The following is a 21,665-nucleotide window of genomic DNA, read 5'->3' on the forward strand; positions in this document are numbered from 1 at the left end:
AAAGCAGCAGGCTTTTGTATCTGCAGCATCTGGATGAATGTACTGGACAGCCTTCTCTTATGCTGGTCTTGTGGCAGACAAGACAGCTGACCTCAGTGAACCCGACTCCTCAGGCTCAGTGGATGTGTCCTGACAGCATCAGATAAACTAGTGATCCAAACTACTTAGTTAACAGGCTTAGGAGAACTTGTGACAACCCAAGAAAGGAACGTGGCAGCTTCAACAACAACAGGAAAAAACATTACCTTCCAATGGTATACACAGGCTGTAACTAGCAGAACCAGCAACTCGGCAGGTACAATGACTAGGAGGAGATAAGAATCGTGTTCATGATCGCATGCAACCCTGTGAAGATGTTAAAACTTACCCCATTTCACTAAAGAGGAAACTGAAGCTTGCAGAGATGAAAGAACTCCCCCATGTTCAAATAGCTAACATGCAGAAGAAGCATGATTTGGATCTAATTCTGCTTGAAATCTAAAATAGTCATGTTGCTTCCCTATGATAGAACACAGATGACTATATATGGAAAACGTAAAAATATGAGGCTTTATCTGCCTAGCAAAGTGCCTCAACATATGTCCTATGCAATACTAGTATCTTGAAAACAGTCCTCCAAAAAAATGATCCCAAGGTAAGTAAGCATGAGAGCTGATCATGCTAGAGCCCCCTGTGAAAGTCACATGAGCGTTTTATATTTAAACAGAAATCTGTCTGAAATCCAAATCCCTTCTTCTCATGGCTGTCCATCAATATTCTGAAGAACTAGAGTTCTAAGGAACAATATTTGGGGAACATTCTGTCTAGGAGGATGAAGCAGTGAGAGACCACTGCTTTAATAATCTCATCAATTATGTGACCATTGAGAACACATTTTTGGCAACCACTGGAATTTGGAGTACCCCCATGAAGGTTGAAGCACTTTTAATGCACACAAAGAGAGATCTTACTCTTCACAGTCTAAAGTAAGTTTAAAAACTTTGCTGCCATGCTAAAAACAGAGAAAGCCATAATCATGTTATTAAAGAATAGATCCCTGTGGTCTCCCCAAAGTGGCTGTGGGTGTCAGAATTAGAGGCACAATATTATATCAGCTCCAGGATTTTGTAGCGACTTAGGACAAATTTGACTCAACTCACCAGGCCTGTCACAGCTGGCTATGGGTTCATTTCTCTGGTCTCTAATCTGCAGAGGGTACCTGGAAAAATCAGCATCTTTGTATCCTACCATGTTTACATAATCCCAGTAACTCAGAATTGAGGTGGCAGTTAATTTTGCATTGCTGGTGGAAATGGAAAATGGTGCAGCTGCTATGGAAAACAGTATGGGAGTTCATCCAAATTTAAAAATAGAATTACCACCGTATGATCCAGCAATTCCACTTCTGGGTATACACCCAACGGAATTAAAAGCAAAGACTCTAGGTGATATATGGGCACCCATTTTTCACAGCACCACTATTCTCAGTAGCCAAAAGGTTGAAGTCACCCACATGTCCACTGACAGTTGAAATGGGTGAACAGAATGTGCTGTGCACATATGATGCAATACTACTCAGTTTTAAAAAGGCAGGAAATTCTGATACATCCTGCAATATGGATGAACCTTGAAGACACGCTCAGTGAAATAAGTCAATCACAAAAAGACGACTACTATATAATTCCACTTACATGACTTAGAGCAGTCCAATTCATGGAGACAGAAAATAGAATGGTGGTTGCTAGGGGCTGATGGAAGAGGAAGAAAGGAGTTATTGTTTAATACAATTCAGTTTTGGGAAAATGAGAAGAGTTCTGGAGATGGATGGTGGTGATGGTTACGCAGCGATGTGAATGTATATAATACTACCAATGCATTTAAACATGGTCAAGATGGAATATGGCCCCGGTAGCCATAATGGATTAAGGTGTGGTACTTACAAAATTACCCAGGGTTTCCCTGGTGGCTCAGATGGTAAACAATCTGCCTGAAATGCAGGAGACCCGGTTTCAACCCCTGGGTTGGGAAGATCCCCTGGAGAAGAGAATGGCTATCCACTCCAGTATTCTTGCCTGGAGAACTGAATGGACAGAGGAGCCTGGTGGGCTACAGTCCATGGGGTTGCAAAGAATCGAACATGACTGACCAACTATCATTTTCACTTATAAAACTGGTTAAGATGAGGGACTCCCTGGTGGTCCACACTTCCACTGCAGGGGGTGCTGGTTTGATCCCTGGTCGGAGAATGAAGATTCTGCCTGCAGGTCTAGAAACTAAGGTCCCTCATGCCTCGAGGTATAGCCAAGAGGTTTTTTTTTTTTTTTTTTTTTTTTGGTTAAGATGCTAAATTTTGTTATCTGTATTTCATACAGGAAAGGAGGGAGAAGGTGGAGGTTAGACAATGTTTTATTTTGCATCTCACAGGAGCAAGGGGGGTCTTCCTGACAGCAAGGCTGAGCTTGGAGCCCCACACCCACCTCCATCCTCTCAGCCCTCCTGAGTATCTACATGGGACAGAGCTCTGCCCTCCCCCGCCATCCAGAGGGAGGGGCGAGCCCTGCAGCTGGTTAATCACCTGTCACCCAATCCTTCTTTCACACCAGTCCTGGAGCAAGGATCCCACAGGTCTAACTTTCTGCGGCCCCAGGCCCCTCTTGTCCTGCACAGCGGTGATCGCGGCAGGTTTCAGGCCAAACAAAAGAACCAGTTTAAACCACAACAAAGAACTGCTTCAAACCTAATGAAAATCAGGTATTGAAAGAAAGAAGCCCTGTCTCTCTTTTCTATTTCCTTTTCTTGCAGGGAGGGTGCAGGGTGGCTCGAGAGACCTGGCTCTGGAGGGGAATCCAGGATGGACCAGTCTCCAATAAGGGCTGCGACTGGCCAGCCTTAGGTTGATAACTGGTCCTCAAAGCCTCTGGGACCCCACACAGTTTGCTTGAACCCCGCTAATCTTCCCAACTGCCACTTGTCTGTTGCTTCCTCATGATGGCCTCCTCTTTGCACTAGACTCAAAGTCAAGAACATTTCTGAAGCAGGGTTGAGATATGGGACATGGTCATCAAGACAACAAGGAGGAGGTGTTTTACCCCCATGGAATTGAAAGGAAGTAGCAGGGGGAGAAGGAGGAGGATGTGAAGGAGGAGCGGGAGGGAAGGAAGGAAGGAAAGAAAAGAAATTTTGGTTCAATTGTGTGAAACAAAAACATTCAAGCTGATAGCATTTTACATTGATAATCACACTGGAAAACAAGACAATATGCATTAAGTGTAATACAAACAAATATACCTTTTAACCTAGTAATTCCACTTGAGGGATTTGCTATATGGAAATAATTTAGGACTTCCCTGATGGTCTGGTGGTTAAGAATTCACCTGCCAATACTGGGGATACAAGTTCGATCCTTGGTCCAGGAAGATTCCACATACCTCGAGCAACTAAGCCACAAACCTCAACTACTGAGCCTGTGTGCCACAACTACTGAAGCAGACATGCCCTAGAGCCTGTGCTCTGCAATAAGAGAAAACACCTCAATGAGGGGCCCGTGCAGTGCAGCTGGAGAGTAGCCCCTGGTGGTCACAACCAGAGGAAGCCTGCATGCAGCAAAGAAGATCCAAGGCAGCCAAAAATAAATAAATAAAACTTTAGAAAGAAAAACAATTTAAAAGAAACAAAAAGCTACATGCAGTAGAATAAAGATCTCAGAATTATGCCCAGTAGTGAGAAACTGCAAATAATTTATCCAGGAATGTGGGAATAGCTAAGTAAGGTATAAGAAATTAGCTTCATGATGTATTATTCCGAAATAAAACATATTTTAGGCCAGAAAAGAAAACTTTGAACATAAATTTTTTCTCTACCCTTTGGCTCCTCTCTCCCCTCTACTGTGCACTGTGTATATGCATTACGCATTGACCAGACCTTCTCACCTATGGAAATACCTGCTCAGCCATAATGAGCAACATTCTCCTAGCATCAACAAGACAAATCCTTAAAATATAACATTCCTTCTTGATCTTGTAAGGAGTCACAATGACCTACCACGTTGTATATCATTTAATGTACAGTCCTCTGTCTCCAAATAACTTATGTAACTGTGTTTTGATTTCTAGTACACAGAACAGTTCTCAGAACTTTCTGAGATGCTGTTCCCAGATTATAATCTTCAATGTTCCTCAAATAAAACTTTCTATTTCTTTCTGAGATCAACTGATTAATTGTTCGTTGACATTGTATAGCCATAAAAATAACTTTGAAGAACATGTCACATTATAGAAATTTTCCAGGAAAACATTAATTAAAAAATGAAGAATTTACATTTATGTGTATACTCCAGTTATAAGTATTTAAAATATGTGCATAGAGACTAACTGGAACAGAATTTAATTTAAAGCTAAAAACTGTTATAACTATCAGTGACCATTTTTTCCTTTTCAAAATATTTTGTTTAGTTTGGCTAACATGGCAGAATCAAAAAACCCTAAGCTCACCTCTTCTCACAAATGTACCAAAATCACAATCATCTGCAGAACAACCATCAGTGAATAAGACCAAAACCTGCCAGAAGAGATCTTACACAACTAAAAACATAAGCAACGTACAACAATCACTGCCATAGAATGAAAAAAAGAATGAGAAAACACTAGGACAGTTTAAGAGACCTCTGGAACAATATCAAGCATTATTTGCATTACAAGGATCCCAGAAGGAGAAGAGAGAGAGAAAGGGACTGAAAGCATGTTTGAAGACATCGTAGTTGAAGACCTCCCTGACCTGGGAAAGGAAACAGTCAGCCAAGTTCGGAAAGTGCAGAGTTGCACACAGGATTAACTCAAAGAGGAACACACCAAGACACACTGTAATCCACATGACAGAAATGAAAGATAAAAAGAGAATATTAAAAGCAGCAAGGTAAAAGCAACAAATAACATACAAGGGAAACTTGTCCGAATTATCTACTTCTATACCCCCAAACTCAGGACTGTATCTAACACATACTAAAGGTAACAGGTATCTATTGCTGCGTAACAAACTCCCCAAAGCCAAGTGGCATAAATTAATAAGAAATATGAATTATCTCACACAGTTACCCTGTGGCAGGAATTTCATTGCAGCTCAGATGAGTGACTCTGGTTTATGGTCCTCTCATGAGACTGCAGCCAAGACGTGAGCCTGTATTTATCTGAAGGTTTGACTGCAGACCTTTAGTTACTATAACACTATCAGAAGGAACCACTTCTGCCTGGGTGACACTGACAAGAATAGGAAGTCCACCAGAAGCAGGCAGGAAGGGGCAGTCCTCAACTTCCTCCTCCCCCTTGCAGTCTCCCTCTAACCCCAGTTTGGCGGAGCCTAACAGACAGAGACGGAGAAGGCAATGGCACCCCACTCCAGTACTCTTGCCTGGAAAATACCATGGATGGAGGAGCCTGGTAGGCTGTAGTCCATGGGGTCGCTAAGAGTCGGACACAACTGAGTGCCTTCACTTTCACTTTTCACTTTTATGCACTGGAGGAGGAAATGGCAACCCACTCCAGTGTTCTTGCCTGGAGAATCCCAGGGATGGGAGAGCCTGATGGGCTTCCGTCTATGGGGTCGCACAGAGTTGGACACGACTGAAGCAACTTAGCAGCAGCTGCAGCAGACAGAGAACCCTGGCAGACTACAGTCCATGGGTTCGCAGAAGAGTAAGACACAACTTAGCAACTAAACAACAACAAAGCCAAATATGGTTTTCGAAGATGCTTCTCCAGGATCACAGAACAGACTACTGGAGTCAATGATTCCATGCAAAGGGTCAGAATTCCAGTGGGGAAGGGTCTTCCTGAGGTCATGTTGCTTTGAGACTCCAGAGAGTTTTGCAAACTCTTACTTTCAATAAGCAAATGCCTCTAAATTCATGGACCCTTATTCAGAAGCAAGGTGGGGCTGGAAGCTAGTGATTCATTGACTAAAGGTAGCACTTCTCAACTCAAAACAGCACATACTTCCATTTCTATGGAGCAGGAAGAGTCTTTTATGTTTAATTTTCATCTAGCTGTGAAATGAGGTTTTAGCCGTGGGTGTCTCATTGATGCCAGCCGTGCTCAGGAGGCTCTATCTCTCCAGTGTCTTTGAGATCCTTCCCTTGCAGTGTCCCCCACAGGCAGGAGCACACAGCCCAGATGAGATGGCAACTTTTCCTTAAAAATTTCCTGAAAAGGTTTTCATCCCTTAAGATTTCTTTTCAAACTTCATGCATTCTATTATCTCAGAAAGCCTCATTCAGTATCAGTTTATCTGTCACTCACCAAAAGCATCTCTAAATCAATAAAAGCTTCAAGGCAGCCAAGCTGTTTTTTTGATACTAAGGGCTGATGGGCTTATGCTGTGTGTGAGACAGAGAGAGAGAGAATAAAGACAGGGTTTATAAGTCTTGTTAGAGGAAACACTGATTGAAACTGCCCACCCTGGTGAGGCACCATAGTAACCATTTGCATGAGTTATTTTCGGGCAGGAGATCCTGGTAAGAAACACAGAATTAACAAGCCACCACCAACCAGAAGAATTTGGGAAAGGTCAAAAGGAGACAGGAGAAGCCAGTCCATATGTCCTACCAACCTCCCAGAATCCTCCTCATTGGAATCCATCTTGGCTGAATGATGTAAGCACCCCCAGGAATGACCCTGAGTTAGAATGATTGGACAGAGACAATCCAGAAACTAATCCCAACACTGTAAACCCAGAGGCTTCGAACCACATGGCAGAGCACTCCTCCTGGGTTCTCTTGCTCTCCTGATCTTCACCCGGGTGCCCCTTCCCAATAAAGTCTCCTGCTTTGTCAGCCTGTGTGTCTCCTCAGATAAGTCATTTCCAAATGTTAGACAAGAGCCCACTCTCAGGCCCTGGACGGGGTCCCCCTTCCTGCAAGAGTTTTATTTTTCCAACACACCTGAAAAAAAACCGCTTTAGACTTAAATAAAAGGGTTCTTATAAATGTCTCTTATAGAAACTGATATGCATCAAAATAATATCATTCCATGAGTCAGCATCTTGAGTTTCAGTCTGGTTTGAAATCCATTTGCTTTGTTGGAAAGCAGGATGATGGAAAATCTACTGTTGCCCACACCACCAGGCATAGAATGGTGAAGAACTAGAATAGCAGGAATGAAAACAGTTCTGTTGCTTCTTTCAGATGCCTTCTTGGTCCAAGTGTTGTAAACTGACATCCAGAGAAGTGAGATAATCTATCCAGAGGCATGCAGCTGCTAAGAGGCTAAGCCAGGACTAGTACCCAGGTCTCCAGTCCCCTGGTTGGTGCTGTTTCCATTGCCCCACAATGCATCTGTGAAACACAAGGAACATGAAATGTTCACCAGGAATCCCCGTGGGACCAGCTGGCCATGTGTTAGGGAGAAATAGATGGTGACCACTTAGGACAGAGTTTAAAACCCAAAATAAAAGTTTAAGGAATTAGAAATAGTTTCTCAACACTCTTTGCAGAATGTTGTTGTTGTTCAGTTGCTAAGTTGTGTCACCCCATGGACTGCAGCACACCAGGCTCCTCTGTCCTCCACTGTCTCTCAGAGCTTGTTCAGATTCATGTCCACTGAGTCAGTGATGCCATCCCACCATCTCATCATCTGCCACCCTCTCTCTTCTCCTTTTGCCTTCTAAAGGAGATCCATATTTGCAGAATGGGTTCTGTTAAATGGAGATTTTTCCCACTTCTTCTTGAGGATGGGAATATAGTTCAGGGTCAGAATTTATGATAGAATAGCTCTGCTTAACAGAGTGGTCAGAAAAGTAAGATGCAGATTAGAGAGTCATAATCCTGGGGAAAGGAAGAGAAACCTAAAACTGCACTATTTGGGAAAGAATAGGTATGAGGACATGAGCAACTTTGCCAGAGATAGACTTTCAGGGGGAAAAGTATCTAAGTAGGATTCTTAGATCATTAGCTGAGTTGCAGGTGGTATAAAGTCCTACCTTAGGGCAATGTTAGCTGGTGAAACAAACCTCAAAGATAGTTGTTTTACTGATTTCTTGATCCCCAAGGATATGATTTTCTTTCCATTCTGATAGGTATGGTGGACCCTGATGCAGCTTTTTCCGTAGCTACAGAGTTGGTGCTGTTGCTATGCTCTGGTGTGAAAAAGAAGGAATGCTCACTTGTCTACTGTGGTTATACTTTGCCTCTTTCTGTGAAAACACCACATTTTTCTCCTCCAGTCTCACAAGGACCTTTGTATCTATCAGTCAAGTGAGGTTAGTTTATGCTGCAATGACAACCCAAAATCCCGGAGGCCCAAACAATAAAGCTTGATTGCTCCCTTCCAGCACATCCATTGCAGATCAACAATGGTGCCCTGCTCATTATCATCAGGTAAGAGCCCAAGCAAATGGAAGAGCCACCATCTGAATATTTGCATGTTACTGTGGCAGAAGGAAAGAGGGCCTGGGTGAGACTTCACCAGGAATTAAATGCTCAGCCTAAAATAGATATACATAGCTTCAACTCCCAGTTCATTGGCCAAAATTGGTCACTTGGCTCCACTCAAATAAAAAGGACTTGGAAACTTTCCTGGCAGTCCAGTGGTTAAGACTCTGCACTCCCAGTGCTGGGGACATGGGTTCCATCCCTGGTTGGGGAACTAAGATCCTGCATGCCTCAAGGTGCAGCCAAAAATAAAAATAAATAAAAATAAACACTTAAAAAACATCTGTCTTCTTTAAAATAAATAAATAAAAATAAAACAGATCCAGGAAGCACAATCCTACCGTATATTTATGAAATATAACTTTTATGTGAACAAAGTCTTCAGCTTCTTGTCCCATGGCCTCTCTTTCAAAGGGTTAAAAATGTGTCCACAAAGCCTGGTAGGGCCAGTTCTCAAATCACCTTCATCTTTATTCTCCTGTGCACCCATTTCTCCAGAGGAGAAAACTACAGTTTTCCCCTCCGTTTGTCAAAATTACAACCCAAACCTCCTGCACAAGCACACGGCAACTCATATATATGGACACCGGGAGGGGTGGTCCAGTGAACCATTCTAGTGTCTTCTCCAAATGTGCCCAAACTAGTTCTTAGCCACTATGAACATGCACACAGAAACGTGCCTGAGGGGGTGTGTCCTGCACAGATGTACGAGCCAGATGTCAGGTATTGCCTTGTTCCTTGGCCTCTTGGACAGTATGATTTTCCCACTGGACTCCAGTCAAAGAATTTCAAGTTGTCTCCAAAGAATGCAACGTCTCAGAAGTTCAACAAGCATTATAGACTGTGATGAAGACCTTCTAGGGGGAATGGGAGAGGGGATGTTAGATTTCTATCTATATACAGAAATTTGGTCTCCTTTTCATAGCTTGCAAGTCTTATGTCAGGATCTGATCTTTACCAGCTTCTAGGGTCTTTCATGGGGCCTGTTTTTGCCAATGGACTGTGTTTGGAAGTTATGTGTATCATCTCTGAGAATGAGTTTTTGAGAAGTGGATGTGTCAGCTGGCTGACTTGACTTGGTGTCTGGCTGACTTTGTCACTTTGTGTCCATTCATAAATGGAATATTTCCTGCCATATCAGTAAACAAGGCTTTCACAGTCATCAGCAATTGCAGCTCTCCAAGGTGAGCCAGTGAGCCCTGAGGAAACTCAGGAAGGAATTATACCTGCCATCTGGCAGCCATCAGACTGCATCCACTCCCTATGGTGAACTCTGAGGAAGCTCAGGATGTGAGAACATAGGATTCTGGCCCCAGATAGGGGTGCATATCAGAAAAATGATTTCAGTGATCCCAGAGTCTTGCATTTTCCCACATGAAGAAAAGCCCTAAATTCCTTAACTTGAGATTTCTGGCTTTCTTTAATTAAAAATCATCTTTTGATGTTCCAACTACCTACTGTTTATTGCAAAATGTTTCTATAACCTGGCTCCCCTGCCCTTGGCTTCTCAGTTCAGGCAGCAGTTCTCTTGGGGCTGCTTGAGATGCTGTCTCCTGGGCTTGAAGTCCTAAAAATTCCCGCTGAGTAAAACATAACTCTCCAACACAGGGAGCTCAGCCAGGGCTCTGTGACAACCTAGAAGGGTAGGCTGGAGTGGGGGAGTGGAAGGGAGGCTTAAGAGGGAGGGTATATGTATACTTACGGCTGATTCATGTTGCCGCATGGCAGAAACTAGCACAACATTGTAAAGCAATAGCTCTCCAATTAAAAATAAATTTTAAAAGTAACACTCTACTTTTAGGTTGTGAATATTTTTTAAGTCTACACCATATAGCTTATTCATTTCATGATGCCATCTTGGCTCACTTATTCCATCTCATTATTTACTTCATCTAAGATATAGGATAATTATATCTTCCTCCTTTAGTAGTTATGGGGATTGAGGGAGATAACCTATATTGATAGTTTCTAAACAGGGTTTTTCCAGTAGTCATGTATGGATGTGAGAGTTGGACTGTGAAGAAAGCTGAATGCTGAAGAATTGATACTTTTGAACTATGGTGTTGGAGAAGACTCTTGAGAGTCCCTTGGACTGCAAGGAGATCCAACCAGTCCATTCTAAAGGAGATCAGTCCTGGGTGTTCTTTGGAAGGAATGATGCTAAAGCTAAAACTCCAGTACTTTGGCCACCTCATGCGAAGAGTTGACTCACTGGAAAAGACTCTGATGCTAGGAGGGATTGGGGGCAGGAGGAGAAGGGGACGACAGAGGATGAGATGGCTGGATGGCATCACCAACTCAATGGACGTGAGTTTGAGTGAACTCTGGGAGTTGGTGATGGACAGGGAGGCCTGACGTGCTGCAATTCATGGGGTCACAAAGAGTCGCACACGACTGAGCGACTGAACTGAACTGAAACACACTCAGGGGCTGCCATGAGGAGCTCAGAGAGGGGAGCTTTCCCTATTTCAGCTCCGGCCCTCCTTTCAACCAAGTGACTCCAATCGTATCAATTTTGTACATTAATGTTCCTCATAAGACTTTGTTTATAGAGAATGTTCTATAGCAGAAAAACAGCTTGAAACTCCTAACCAGAGTGAAGATACTTGATGAAATGGAAAAGTACAAACCTAATAAATTAAGAACCATTCATTCAGACATTCATCAAAACTGGGCTGGGCCTGGAGCTGTTCTTAGCACAAAAGATACAGCAGTGAACACAATATTGGAGAGGACAGACAGTGAGTGTATAAAAGAATAAATATGAAGTATGTCGAGTGCTCCAAAGAAACACCAAGTGAGGTCAAAGAATTGGGTGATTGTTACTTTAGCAGGGTGGTTAGGAAAGAATCTTCTGACAATGTGATGTTTGAACAAACAGAAAAGGATTTCGCTAGTGGTCCAGTGGTTAAGACTCCACGATTCCCCTGCAGGGGATGTGGGTTCAGTCCCTGGTCAGGGAACTAAGACCCCACACGTCTCCTTGCAAGGCCAAAAATTAAAAATAAATAAATAAGACAAAATCAGAGTTCAAAGGGGGAGTTGTATGTTCAAATATATCAAGAATAGAAAAAGAACATAATTTGATTTAGATAAATAGGGTTAATTGTGAGACAGTATTAGACTGGTAGAATAAAGCTGCCTTCCAATTGTACTTAAATAGAAATAGAAAAGCTCAAAGTATTTAACAGAAATAATATTTGTGATGAGAGAAAACAAAGAATTCATTAAGTAGAAAAGAAGACAGGTTGAGGTTGAAGGAGAAAAGGATAAATATGATTATAATATGAAGCAGAAGTTGGCTGTATTCAGCTTCTAGTTTTAAATAACATCTACTGAGCAGTCCTGAAACAGCCTTTCACAGCTTTTAATTAAAATGCCTCTTAAAACACAGAAAAAAATTAAAATTCACAACTCCATTAGAAAACAGGACCAGTGGTCAACCTACTTCGGGATATAATTGGGAAGATTTTCCTTTATGAAGCAATGGAACTGCAAGGAAAAAAAAAGACAATTTGATGCCTCGTGAGCTGAAAGCAGACACACAGCGTTCCTTCATTTGCTCATATTTGCTCTCTGGTTCCAGATATGTATCATCAGAAACCTGAGAGAGATACCCTCTCCTGCAAGAATGCTGGCTTTTGAGGCCATCCGAGTGCAATTCCTCTTCCTCCAAGCTCTGTCTCTCCTCACCCAAATCGAGGGCTCATTAAAACATTCATTCAGTCAATTTCCAGCTTTACATTTAGGTCTTTAATCCATTTGGGGTTTATTTTTATCTATGCATTTTATTTTTTGTATGATGTTACATGTAGCTGTCCAGTTTTCCCAGCACCACTTGCTGAAGAGACTATCTTTTCTTCATTGTATATTCTTGCCTCCTTTGTCATAGATCAGGCGGCCATAGGTGGGTGGGTTTATCTCTGGCCTTTTTACCCTGTTCTTTTGGTCAAAATCTAGTATGTGCCCATAACCATTTAAATCAGGCAGAAGAGTTAAAAGTTTCACCTCTGTTGCTAATGATCCATGTAGCTTCACCTCCAGGATCCTTGGTCTTCTCCTCCATAAAATAGATCATTCATCCCACAGTATTGTTTTGAGGCTAAGGTAGTAAAGACTGTGAAAGGACTTTGCAAACTCTAAAGGCTATACAATTCACAAAATAACACTATGATGTTAACTGAAACTCTAAATTTGGAAATTTAAAAAAATCTTTAACATTATAAATAAATAAAACATTCAGTCAGAACCAGTCACCCCCAGAAAATAAGTGGTCCCAGGAAATGGGTGGGGCCAGTGGAAGAACAGGAGAAAGATACCCTCTGGAAGATAAATTCCCAGGGAGGGAGGTACCCAGGGAGAGCTATTGGAGCCGTGCACCCTGGGAGCTGAATGTAAGGTTTCACTTCCTACACCTGTTAGAACCTTGGGCTGTGGGAATGAAAGGTCCCATCTCCACCAGCAGAACCTTCTTAGAGTCAACTTGCTCCACACTGTGGAATAGTCTTTGGAGCTTTATTCACTGAATCTGAGAAGCACGTTGGACCCAGCGCATAAGTGAACCTAATACGCAATGCACAAACCCAGCCATTAGTAGGAACCATGATAAATTATGTCTTCCTCTGTCAAGGATAAGTAAAGAGGGACTTCCCAGGTGGTCCAGTGGCTAAAACTCTGTGTTCCCACTGCTGGGTGCCTGGGTTCAATCCCTGATCAGGGAATTAGATTCCACATGCCATAACTAAGATCAAAGATCCCACGTGCTGCAACGAAGACCCAGTGCAGTCTAATAAATAAAGAAGCTTATTTTTAAAAAAGAAAGAGAAAAACATGCTGAGAAGTTTGAAATGTCACCAGGAAGGGAGCATGACTGTTTTGTTCGCCATTATAACACCAAGGGCTAGAACGGTACGTATATTCTACCTGTCTATGTCCCAAAAGTTGCCAGAAACCTAACCAAAGCACCATCGGGCCATTATTTCACTCCATAAATATTAGAATATGCTTCCTTTTCATGTAAAAATAGTTCTCTATTAGTAGGTTATATATCTTGATTTTTTTCCCCAATACTCTGATAATGTGTTCATAATCAGACCAATAGTCATTCATAATCAACAGTTCACATTTCTGATAAATTGAATGCAATTAGGGAAATAAGATCATATACACAACAGGTTAAAGTCAGTTAGATCAACATAGGATTGTAAAAAAGAAGTAATAATAAAAATAAAGTCAATGAGATCATATAGAGTGTTATAGACTGACTGTATCTCCCCCAAATTCATATCTTAAAACACATCCCCAGGGTGATGATTTGGGGATGTGAGGCCTCTGGTAGGTGATTAGATCATGAGGGCAAAGCCGCCATAAATGGGATCAATGTCCTTATGAAAGAAACCCCAGAGGCTGCCCACCACATGAGGAGGTTGTTAAAAGATGACCAAGAATGAGGAAGCGGACTCTCAACAGACACTAAATCTGCCAGTGCCTTGATCGCGGACTTCCCAGTCTCCAGCACTGTGAGAAATAAATTCCTGTTGTTTATAAGTGACCAGGTTTATGGTTCTAAGATATGGATGTCAGTACATGACTCTGGCTTTCCTGCAGCTATGGCTACAGAGTTAAGCTAATGGCACATCTCCAAATTAAGAGAAACATTTAGGGCCATTTAAAACCATTATGATCCGTACCTTTTTTGGTTTAGAAATATATGTACTTGTCTTCCTCTTGTTCAAAATAACTCCCTCTGCAATCGATGTCTCTCCATCCCACTGGTCAAGGAATGTAATAATTGAATAGTACTTTATCCCACTCAGTGTGTTTTCATATCCATTATGTCATTAGAGCTTCACAGTAACCCAGAGAAGAAGCAGATCAGGTGTCTGCCTGTGTTCATGCTGAAGAGGTAAGTAGCAGGAGAGCATTCTGGCTTCTCCCGACATGGAGGGGGAAGGATGGTTGTTTGGGAACAGGAAGGAAGAGAACAAGGAATAAACTTTGAAAGAATGACATAGCCCGAGGACATGACATAAACTGATTAGAACCAAACAGGTCCAAGATGGCTGAAAAGTCAACTTCCACTAGACCTTGAGCCTCAGTATACGATCATCGTAATCCATCAGCAAGCTAAATGACACATCCATCAACACCATGACAGTTTCAAGGCTGACTATCAAAGGCCAAAAGTGGGTGGGGCCCAATTCCTGGAAATATCTGCCCCTTCCCCAAAATAGCTGGAATAATCTTTCCACTCATTAGCCTAGGAAATTACTCAGTCCATAAAAACTAACCATGCCTTATTTTGAAGTCACTCTTGCCTTCTGAGATGGCCCATGCACTGTCTGTAGAGTGTGTTTCTCTCTAAATGAATCCATTTCTTACCTACCACCTTGTCTCACTGAATTCTTTCTGCAGTGAGACATCAAGAACCTGAACTTCGTAAGTGCTAAAACTAGGTGTATGATCTCAGTTGGAAGATGGTGGGTTTTGGGTGGATTCGAGTCCTAGCACATGGGTTCAAGTCACAACCTGAGTTGCACGGTTTCAGTTTCATCACAACCCTTAGTTCTCCATCCACCCTCCACTTCTGCTCTCCTTCCAGCCACTATTAAACTTTGGAACACACTCAAATCTAGGCCTGACTCATGGAAACATTAATTAACAAGCATTCCAAGGACTTCCTCAGAAGAGTCTGGTTGAGAAACTTCCAGAATGACGGTGGCCAACATCCTTAAAAACAACGAGAGATATAAGTGATGTTGGTTACTTTGGGGGAGGAAGGCTTACTGAGGGAACATGAGTGTGGTTTTTCGTTGTTGTATGTTCTAGTTCGTGGCCTGGATATGATCAAATCATGATAGTTCATTGTACAGTATACCCTTAAAATTGGTGCACTTTTCTGTATCAAGGTTATGGGTTCAATGAAAGTAGGAATTTTTAAAGGCACAGATATCTTTCACACTCCATGCTAGCTTAATCCTGCCTTTGTGTCTCAGCGTTTCACATTCTTTTTCTCTCCTCTTCTAGGGTGAATCACTTTACTTATTAAAATGATACTACAGCAAAATGTTGGAAAATGATGTGCCTTGTGGTGGTGATTAAGTCAAATCAAACACATTTGTCACTGAAGTGATGGCCTCCAGCTGTTTATCTGGGAAATATAATTGAATACTAATTGGATCAACACTGTAAGTTGTCAGTTTTATATTCACTAAGGTGTAGGCTAAAGTATGAGAGGGTGAATTTCTCTAAGTTTAAAATACAAACAGAATTTTTAATTTTTATTGTTATTATTTTTAACTTATTTCTAATTTTTGGCTGCATCACCTGGCATGTGGGATCTTAGTTCCCTGATCAGGGATTGAACTCAAGCCCGCCTCAGGGGAAGCATGGAATCCTAACTGCTGAACCACCTGGAAAGTCCCCAAACAGAATTTTTAAAATGCAACCTAAGTCTTCCAAAAAATTTTGTATAGGTGATTTCATCCTCACTCCCACCAAAGAACAAACACAGATATTATTTACATGGTACAGGTGGTACTTTAACTCCACATCTACTATGTTCACTACTTGTTGAGAACTTAATATTATCAACGTATCTCACATTGAATTCGGCTCAGTTTTCACTTCCTGGAAACACGTATTTACATCCCTGCCCTCAAGCCACACTCACAATCAATTAGCAGTTCTCAAGATCTGGACAAAAATGATAAAGGAGTCTGAAAACTTCTGTTAAATAAAATATAAATGTATGATGTAAAAGATGATGTTGCAAATGGAAGTGATGAGTTTAAATAAAATTGTTTTCCAGGAAAAACAAAATGCTTGATGACTTTCTAGAACACTTTTGAAACATTCTAGGCGCTCTCTAAACTGAACCACAAACTCGAGTTCCACACTAAGGAGGACTGTGAGAAACACAGTGGGAAAAACAAAAACCAAAAAACAGCAAACGCAGACCAGTAAAGACACCGAGATACCAGTGCAGCTCTGCGGTCTACAGAGGTGCAAACGCGTGAGGTCCGCTGTCCCTTTGCAGCTGTTGCCATTGTTTAGTCACTACTAGTACTACTGCTAAGTCGCTTCAGTCGTGTCCGACTCTGTGCAACCCCATAGACGGCAGCCCATCAGGCTTCCCGTCCCTGGGATTCTCCAGGCAAGAACACTGGAGTGGGTTGCCATTTCCTTCTCCAATGAATGCAAGTGTTTAGTCACTAAGTGGTGTCCAACTCTTTACAACTCCATGCACTACAGCCCATCAGGCTCCCACAACAACTTATGCTTTTAATTTTTGGCCACACTGCTCAGCGTGTGGGATCTTAGTTCCCCAACCAGGGATCAAACGTGCACTCCCTGCATTGAAAGGCAGAGTCATAACCACTGGACCCCCAGGAATTCCTTCTCCTGTTTATCTTTGCATGTGGCCCATCACCTCCCACTATTGAGAAAGCAGCCCCCAAACAAGCGGACACCACTTTGTGGTGAGAGAGAAGACAATGGATCACTGAGTTCAATTTCCCAACTGCCCCTCCTGGGTGAGAGCTCACCTTTGTCTCCTGGGTCAACGTGACTCTAGTCACTGATCAACAATTTTCACAAAATCTCCTTTCATTAGAACCAGTGAAATACACCATTAATAGATACGTTTTGATCCATCAAATCACCTTTCCCTTTTCCCCTCAACTATCTTTCCATTAAAAATTCTTTAAAATTACACACAAAGGGGAAAAAAATGTCAGTCTGCACGCATGCTAATGACACCGTGTCCTCCGCAAGCGCAGCAGTGTCACACTTTTGCTTGACTCTCTGTTCTATGCTGTAGCACACGGGTGTTCTGCTCCATTGGCAGGTACAGCAGAACCAAAGGGATTATACACTAAGCATCTGGAAATACTCCATGAGCACCATAGACCAAAATCTGCTCCCTGTCTCTTCCCTCCTAGGCCAAGTAGGTAAAATAAGAAAGGGAGAAGGCTAGGTTTGCACATTCAGAGTGGCCCCATTATAGGAAGCCCACAGGCTAATTTAAATCTCAAATTCTAAGAGCCAGCAACTTGTTCTGGGGCTTTTAAACAAGGAAAGGACTTGGAAGGACTTACATGATAGGCTCTTAACATTGCCAGGTGCGTGCATGCTAAGTCACTTCAGTCGTGTCCAACTCTTTGCAACCCCATGGACTATATATACACTGCCAGACTCCTCTGTCCATGGCAAGAATACTGGAGTGGGTTTCCCTACACTCCTCCAGGGAATCTTCCCGACCCAAGGATTGAACCCACATCTCTTATATCTCCTGCATTGGCAGGTGGTCCTTTACCACTAGTACTACATTCAAATGCTCAAATTCAGGGGCTTCCCTGATGGTCCAGTGGTTAAGATTCTGTGCTCCCAATGCAGAGGGCACAGGCTCAATCCCTGGTCAGGTACTAGATTCCACACGTCCCAACAAGAAGATTCCACATGCTGCAACTAAGACCTGGTGCAGCCAAATAAATAAATAAATAAAAATATTTTATAAAAAGGAAGAGTATGTGAAAACAAAGAAGTGGCTTCTCTCCTGTCATAAGGCAACATGAGCATCTGTTTCTGGTGTGATTTTTCTTCCCATGGTCACTCCAGAATTCCACAGGCCTGGAGAGACAGAGCTCTGACTCCCTGCTAACTAGCACACACACCACCATTTCCCAGGCCCTGGGGTCACATTACCCAGTCCATAGGCCCCAAGAGGGTTGGTGCGATGAACACGTCTCAGGACAGACAGCCTGGGAACTGCCCGGCCCAGTTGCCACAGAACCGCCTCATCACGCCTGTGTGTAATTTACACTGGTCAGGGGAAATCATTGCTGGCTATTGATTCTAGATGAAGATGAGGCAAAGGGAACAAATTTAGCCCCGTAATAACGCCTTGTGAGGGAAAGCCAGGAAGAGAGACTACAGGGTTCACCTAATTCCTCTGTGGTTGACAGGCTCTTTATTGAAACGCATCATCCCCAGATCCCAAGAGCATGGGCATGGCCTGGGAGCTCATGGTTCCCAGATGTCCCCTTACTTCTGCACTTATCCTAATGGATGCAAACTGGGCTTTGTACAGTGTTGGGAGGTGGATTCCCAAGAAGTGCAACAAAGGGAAGTAGTTCCAGCCTGGATTCCTCCACTGCCCTGGAGGAGGGCATGGCAACCCACTCCAGACCGAGGAGCCTTGAGGGCTACAGTCCACAGGGTCACAAAGAGTTGGACATGACTGAAGTGACTTAGCATGCATGCACGGACACAGGCAATCCTCCACTGGGAGCAGATATAGGCTTTCTAATCTCCCATCCTACTCACCTTTCTCCCCTTCTCCACACCCCCTCTTCCTGTTTATAACTTTCTTTTCACCAGTATTAGATGATTCATTCTGCTACATTAGTATTAAGAAAAAGAACAAGAGCAACAGATAGACTTTGGGAGGGAGGGAATGGGGGCTGGGAATTAGGAGGAGAGAGAGAGCATCTCCGTCTTCTCTGGGGGGCCTTTTTTCATTATCCCATCCCCTCAATGAAGTCTCTGAGTACCTTGCCTCTGGCAATGAGTATTCAGAAGAAAGGACCAAAAAAAAAAAAAAAAAAAAAAAATAGGAAATTGCCAAATCTGAAGCTGTGTCTGCCACTAATGGAGAAGCGTTGGTTGTGAAGAAAGGACAATTGAGATTAAGGTAAGAGTGAGAAGCTACTGTGAAACACAGGGGACTCAACACTCTGTGGGGACAAAGAGAGGATGTATGGACATGTACCACTAGCTCATGTTACTGTAGAGCAGAAACTAACACAACTACAATAACAAATTAATAACATTTTTATAAAGACTAAGGTAAGAGTGTAGCTGTGAGGCTCAGGAAGTCTTTCTGCCTGCCTAGGAAAGGTGTGGAGGTGAAGCGGATCAGTGGGTATCAACAGGAAGAAGCCGAGACATCCACTGGTCAACTGCCAAATTTTAATGCAAATTAGACCTCATCCATTGTAAGTATTGAGCAGTATCTCCCCACAGGCCATACCCGGATTCATTTTTTGATAACTGACTGTGCTGTATAGAACACACTGTGCTGTGCTTAGTCGCTCAGTTGTATCAGATTCTTTGCAATCACATGGACTGTAGCCCACCAGGCTCCTCTGTCCATGGGGATTCAACAGGCAAGAACACTGGAATAGGTTGCCATGCCCTCCTCCAGGGGATCTTCCCGACCCAGGGATGGAACCCAGGTCTCCCACATCACAGGCAGATTGTTTACCGTTAGAGCCACCAGGGAAGTCCAAGAACATTGGAGTGGGTAGCCTATCCCTTCTCCAGGGAACTTCCCAGCCCAGGAATTGAACCAGGGCCTCCTGCATTGCAGGCAGATTCTTTACCAGCTGAGCTACCAGAAAAGCCCTAGCAGTTCTTTAAGCATGGAGTGCCAGAAAAACGCATGGCAAAAGGAAAATGAATAATTTTTTCTTTTTCTCTCTTTCCTTAGGTGAGACAATACTTTTGTGGTGGAAAAGGTCAGTTTTCATTCCAATCCCAAAGAAAGGTAATGCCAAAGAATGCTCAAACTACCGCACAATTGCACTCATCTCACACGCTAGTAAAGTAATGCTCAAAATTCTCCAAGCCAGGCTTCAGCAATATGAGAACCGTGAACTTCCTGATGTTCAAGCTGGTTTTAGAAAAGGCAGAGGAACCACAGATCAAATTGCCAACATCCACTGGGTCATGGAAAAAGCAAGAGAGTTCCAGAAAAACATCTATTTCTGCTTTATTGACTATGCCAAAGCCTTTGACTGTGTGGATCACAATAAACTGTGGAAAACTCTGAAAGAGATGGGAATAGCAGACCACCTGACCTGCCTCTTGAGAAATTTGTATGCAGGTCAGGAAGCAACAGTTAGAACTGGACATGGAACAACAGACTGGTTCCAAATAGGAAAAGGAGTTCGTCAAGGATGTATATTGTCACCCTGCTTATTTAACTTATATGCAGAGTACATCATGAGAAACGCTGGACTGGAAGAAACACAAGCTGGAATCAAGATTGCCGGGAGAAATATCAATAACCTCAGATATGCAGATGACACCACCCTTATGGCAGAAAGTGAAGAGGAACTAAAAAGCCTCTTGATAAAAGTGAAAGAGGAGAGTGAAAAAGTTGGCTTAAAGCACAACATTCAGAAAACGAAGATCATGGCATTTGGTCCCATCACTTCATGGGAAATAGATGGGGAAACAGTGGAAACAGTGTCAGACTTTATTTTTTTGGGCTCCAAAATCACTCTAGATGGTGACTGCAGCCATGAAATTAAAAGACGCTTACTCCTTGGAAGGAAAGTTATGACCAACCTAGATAGCATATCAGAGAAGGCAATGGCAACCCACTCCAGTACTCTTGCCTGGAAAATCTCATGGACGGAGGAGCCTGATAGGCTGCAGTCCATGGGGTCGTGAAGAGTCGGACATGACTGAGCGACTTCACTTTCACTTTTCACTTTCATGCATTGAAGAAGGAAATGGCAACCCACTCCAGTGTTCTTGCCTGGAGAATCCCAGGGACGCAGAGCCTGGTGGGCTGCCGTCTATGGGGTCGCACAGAGTCGGACACGACTGAAGCGACTTAGCAGCAGCAGCAGATAGCATATTCAAAACCAGAGACATTACTTTGCCAACAAAGGTTCATCTAGTCAAGGCTATGGTTTTTCCAGTGGTCATGTATGGATGTGAGAGTTGGACTGTGAAGAAGGCTGAGCGCCCAAGAATTGATGCTTTTGAACTGTGGTGTTGGTGAAGACTCTTGAGAGTCCCTTGGACTGCAAGGAGATCCAACCAGTCCATTCTGAAGGAGATCAGCCCTGGGATTGCTTTGGAAGGAATGATGCTAAAGCTGAAATTCCACTACTTTGGCCACCTCATGCAAAGAGTTGACTCACTGGAAAAGACTCTGATGCTGGGAGGGATTGGGGGCAGGAGGAGAAGGGGACGACAGAGGATGAGATGGCTGGATGGCATCACTGACTCGATGGATGTGAGTCTGAGTGAACTCTGGGAGTTGGTGATGGACAGGGAGGCCTGGCGTGCTGCGATTCATGGGGTCGCAAAGAGTCGGACACGACTGAGTGACTGATCTGATCTGATGCGTGTTTTTCTTTTTATTCAATAAAAATAATTACTACTCCTGGCTGCTTGTGTCGAAAGAGATTCTTCCAGAATACCTTGACAAAGCAAGGGCTAACCTACCTACACATCCACTGACGAATAC

The sequence above is a fragment of the Bos mutus genome, chromosome 25, assembly GCF_027580195.1.
Source record: "Bos mutus isolate GX-2022 chromosome 25, NWIPB_WYAK_1.1, whole genome shotgun sequence".
In the NCBI taxonomy this organism is placed as follows: Eukaryota; Metazoa; Chordata; class Mammalia; order Artiodactyla; family Bovidae; genus Bos; species Bos mutus.